Source organism: Leucoraja erinacea, chromosome 13, assembly GCF_028641065.1.
Source record: "Leucoraja erinacea ecotype New England chromosome 13, Leri_hhj_1, whole genome shotgun sequence".
NCBI lineage: Eukaryota > Metazoa > Chordata > Chondrichthyes > Rajiformes > Rajidae > Leucoraja > Leucoraja erinaceus.
Window position 1 is genome coordinate 54,267,187 of NC_073389.1, and position 5,567 is coordinate 54,272,753.

Genomic DNA, 5,567 nt, shown 5'->3' on the forward strand with positions numbered 1-5,567 from the left:
AAGTTACAGAGAAAGGTTGAATAAGTTAGGTTTTTATTCTCTGGAGCGCAGAAGGTTAAGGGGGGGACTTGATAGAGGTCTTTAAAATGATGAGAGGGATAGACAGAGTTGATGTGGACAAGCTTTTCCCTTTGAGGGTAGGGAAGATTCAAACAAGAGGACATGACTTCAGAATTAAGGGACAGAAGTTTAGGGGTAATATGAGGGGGAACTTCTTTACTCAGAGAGTGGTAGCGGCGTGGAATGAGCTTCCAGTGGAAGTGGTGGAGGCAGGTTCGTTGGTATCATTTAAAAATAAATTGGATAGGCATATGGATGAGAAGGGAATGGAGGGTTATGGTATGAGTGCAGGCAGGTGGGACTAAGGGGAAAAAATGTTGTTCGGCACGGACTTGTAGGGTCGAGATGGCCTGTTTCCGTGCTGTAATTGTTATATGGTTATATGCTGTCTGTACGGAGTTTGTACGTTCTTCCCGTGACCTGCGTGGGTTTTCGGTTCCAAGATTTTCGGTTTCCTTGTGTGAGCGGATCGAATGGTCGGCACAGGACTCGAGGGGGGGGGGGGGGGGGGGGGGGGGGGGGCGGCGAAGGGCCTGTTTCCGCTCTGTCCGCAGTTTTGGGCCCCATATCTGAAGAAGGATGTGCCGGCTCTGGAGAGGGTCCAGAGGAGGTTTACGAGAATTATCCCAGGAATGAGTGGGTTAACATACGATGAGCGTTTGACGGCACTGGGCCTGTACTCGCTGGAGTTTAGAAGGATGAGGGGGGGACCTCATTGAAACTTACAGAATAGTGAAAGGCCTGGATAGAGTGGATGTGGAGAGGATGTTTCCACTAGTGGGAGAGTCTAGGACCAGAGGTCACAGCCTCAGAATTAAAGGACGTTCCTTTAGAAAGGTACTCACCTTCTCCATCGTGGTCTGGTTTCGCTCAGCCACCAAGCACGACACCCGGAGGCTGCAGCGAATCGTCCGATCAGTTGAGAAGGTTATTAGCTGCAACCTTCCCTCCATTGACGAACTGTACACTGCAAGGCCCAGGAAGCGAGCGGGCAAGATCATCTCTGACCCCTCTCACCCTGGCCACAAACTCTTTGAATCACTTCCCTCTGGAAGGCGACTCCGGACTGTCAAAGCTGCCACAGCCACAGACATAAAAACAGTTTTTATCCACGAGTAGTTGTTCTACTCAACAGCCAAAAATCTGTCGCCTCCCTTTGATCTGGTATTTTGTTTAATTCACATGTTTAATCGATAATGTTTTATTATTAATGTTTAATGTTTCATGTGTCGTTCCTAACTGACACTGTATGTCATGTTGTCACTTGGGGGCGGAGCACCAAGGCAAATTCCTTGTATGTGAATACTTGGCCAATAAACTTATTCATTCATTCATTCATTCAAATGAGATGAGGAGGAATTTCTTTAGTCAGAGGGTGGTGAATCTGTGGAACTAACAGGGCCAGTGCTGATCAACGCCCATCATAGGTTAACCCACTCATTCCTGGGATCATTCTTGTAAACCTCCTCTGGACTCTCTCCAGAGCCGGCTCATCCTTCCTCAGATATGGGGCCCAAAATCGCCCACAATTTTGGGTCCGGAGACCCTTTTCTGCTGCAGCCTTCATCCGCCTTCCCAGCCGTTGTGACGTTAGCTCTACTAAGGTCAGCCATCGTCCTCCGCCTGTTCTACCGTTGAGGTCTTAGTTCGATTGGCTCTTTGTCAGAGACCAGACCTCCCCCTCGATCTTACCGCCATGAGTGGCCCAACCAGGAGCGTAAATAGCTCCAGACGGCATCGCTCTCAGGATCTCAGGACCACACACGAGCTTCTCCACCACGACAAGGTGACAATCCACGGAGACGAAAGGGCCTGTCCCACTTACGCAAGTTTTTCGGCGACTGCCGGCACCCGTCATAGGTCGTTGCAGGTCACCGAAAAATCCAGCGGGGACCAGAAAAACGCTACGACTCTTTTGGCGACTGAGGAGACGACTCACGACCGTACAGGCGACATGTCGCGGGGTGAAGCCCGTACGGTCGTGAGTGGTCGCACAAAGAGTCGTACCTTGTTCTGGTCGCCGCTGGGTTTTCAACACGTTGAACATTTTCGCCGACCTGCTGCGATCTATGACGGGTGCTGGTCACGCAAGTGGGACAGGCCCTGAACTTGGCATTGAACGTGGAACTCATTGCCACAGACGGCTGTGGAGGCCAAGTCAACGGATATTTTTTAAGGCGGAGATTGACGGATTCTTGATTAGTGCGGGTGTCCGGGGTTATGGGGAGAAGGCAGGAGAATGGGGTTGAGAGGGAGAGATAGATCAGCCATGATTGAATGGCGGAGTAGACTTGATGGGCCGAATGGCCTAATTCTGCTCTTCTATGAGTTTGTGCAGACACTGCACTCTTGTGGTAGCAGGAGGAACTCAGCGGGTCAGGCAGCATCTCTTTGATGGGTGATGTTTCAGGTTGAGACCCTTCTTCAGGATGATCAGCCGTTTGCACAGCATTTGACATGGTACCACATGGTGGGTTGGGCTGGAAGGTTAGATCAGGTGGGATCCAGGGCCAGCTAGCCAACTGGATACAAAGGAGATACAAGGAACTGCAGATGCTGGTTTACATCTGCATGCTGGAAAGCATCTTGTCCGGGAACATTACCATCTGGTTTGGGAATTGCTCTGCCAAGGACAAGAAGGCTCTGCAGAGAGTAGTGCGTTCGGCCGAAACGCACTATGGGAAATTCACTCACATCCCTGCAGGAACTATACAACAGGAGGTGCAACTCCAGAGCAAACAAAATCATGGGAGACCCCTTCCACCCCTGCAACGGACTGTTCCAGCTGCTACGGTCAGGCAAACGCCTCCGTTGCCATGCGGTGAGAACGGAGAGGTTGAGAAGGAGTTTCTTCCCAGAGGCCATTCGGACTGTAAACGCCTAATGGCCTCTACTCCTGCACCTAATTTCTATGTTTCTATGTAGGAAACTGCACTTGAATTCGGTGGCCTTGTACCCTGCTTGAAATGGAATTTTAAAGAATGGCCATGGGTCAACTGCTAGCCCACCAGCCGTGAGTGAGCTGCCAGCACATCAGGCTTAAGTGACTGAGCTGCCACCCCAAGAGTCCATTTGTTCCACAGTGTCCATACTAGCCCTCTGTAAACCAGTCCTAATGCCCCAAGTTCCCACGGCTGGCATTACAAGCCGCTACGAAACATCTACGAACTCCTAAGGCCCCGCTATTTACATTCCCTGAGTTCGAATCCAGGGGGAAATTCGGGAGAGTTCGTGAGTAACTCGGGAAAGTGAGACAGGGGCTTGAGTGTGCGGGGATCGCTGGTCAGTGTGGACTCGGTGGGCCGAAGGACCCCATTCAATGTGATCATGGCTGATCATCCCCAATCCCTACCCCGTTCCTGCCTTCTTCCCATATCCCCTGACTCCGCTATTTTTAAGAGCCCTATCTAGCTCTCTCTTGAAAGTATCCAGAGAACCGGCCTCCACCGCCCTCTGAGGCAGAGAATTCCACAGACTCACCACTCTCTGTGAGAAAAAGTGTTTCCTCGTCTCCGTTCTAAATGGCTTACTCCTTATTCTTAAACTGTGTGTGTGTGGCCCCTGGTTCTGGACTCCCCCAACATTGGGAACATGTTTCCTGCCTCTAGCGTGTCCAAACCCTTAATAATCTTACATGTTTCAATAAGATCCCCTCTCATCCTTCTAAACTCCAGAGTGTACGAGCCCAGCCGCTCCATTCTCTCAGCATATGACAGTCCCGCCATCCCGGGAACTAACCTTGTAAACCTACGCTGCACTCCCACAATAGCAAGAATGTCCTTCCTCAAATTAGGGGAATATTTTTACATTTACACCAAGCCGATGAACCGACAACCCTGCACGTCTTTGGAGTGTGGGAGGAAACCGAAGATCTCGGCGAAAACCCACGCGGGAGAACGTGCAAACTCCGTACAGACAGCGCCCGTAGTCGGGATGGAACCTGGGTCTCTGGCGCTGTGGGGCAGCAACTCTACCGCTGCTGCCCCCGTGTCCCCCCCTCGTGGTTTGAAGGTTTACCAAATTAAACATGCACGGTGGATGGGGGGAAAATAAAATAATTTGACCTTGAAATTAAAAAGCTAGTTTTTAAATCACGCAATTTTTCAAAAGAGAAACCTTAATCGTTACTTTGAGTGGATCGTTACTCAAGGAGCGGTTATTCAACAAGCTAAGACGTACTTAAAATTCACCACCACACCAATCCGTGAATTTAAATATCAGTTCCTCTTGCATGCAGGGGCTGCTAAAATTATCCCTTTCATGTGGCTCTGAAGCAAGATCAAGGCGTAACTTGATGCAGCTTGATGCCAAGGGCAGGAAAATATGGAAAGTTCTTCATAATAGTGGTCCTGGGATCTCTCATGCCCATTTGAAGATGCCGAGACACAATGAGTGACGCTCCTGTAGTGAATCCATACTTTATGATCAAACGGTCATTTCATTCGGCGATAGATAAAAATGCTGGAGGAACTTAGCGGGTGAGGCAGCATCTATGGAGCGATGGAATAGGTCGAGACCCGAGACTATTCCTGATGGATCCTCCAAGGATCCTCCAGTGCTTCTACGCAGCGGCGGTGGAAAGCATCTTGTCCGGGAACATTACCATCTGGTTTGGGAATTGCTCTGCCAAGGACAAGAAGGCTCTGCAGAGAGTAGTGCGTTCGGCCGAACACACTATGGGAACTTCACTCGCCCCCCTGCAGGAACTATACAACAGGAGGTGCAACTCCAGAGCAAATAAAATCATGAGAGACCCCTTCCACCCCTGCAACGGACTGTTCCAGCCGCTACGGTCAGGCAAACGCCTCCGTTGCCACGCGGTGAGAACGGAGAGGTTGAGAAGGAGTTTCTTCCCAGAGGCCATTCGGACTGTAAACACCTATCTCACCAGGGACTAACTCTACAGAACGTTTTTCCTTCCATTATTTATTATGTAAAAGAATATGTGTGTTATGATTGTGTTTATAATTTGTTTGGTTGTTTTGTTGTTTGTCTTTTGCACAAAAGTCCGCGAGCATTGCCACTTTCATTTCACTGCACATCTCGTATGTGTATGTGACAAATAAACTTGACTTGGCTTGACTTGACTTGACAAACAAAAAAGGTACAAAATGCTGGACTGACTCAGCGGGTCAGGCAGCATCTGTGGAGAACATGGATAAGTGACGGGAGGTGTTCAGCGAAACGATGGCCGAGCCTGCGCTAGAGAAGTTGACACCTGGAACAGCGGATACAGTAGATGAGGTTGGAGGAGGTGCAGGTGTCGGGGTCCTTGGATGGAGTCGAGGGGGGGAGGTCAAGGGACAGGTGTTGCATCTCCAGCGGTTGCAGGGGAAAGTACCCGGGGAGGGGGTGGTTTGGGCTGCAAGGGACCAGTTGACCAGGGAAAAGTGGTGTCACGTCCGGCATGGTCACTCTGGGCCGAAGGGCCTGTTTCTGCGCTGAGCTGTTCCGTGTCGTATGAATGGGCTGCTGTGCTGGCGAATGACGAGAATGCAACCACCTGA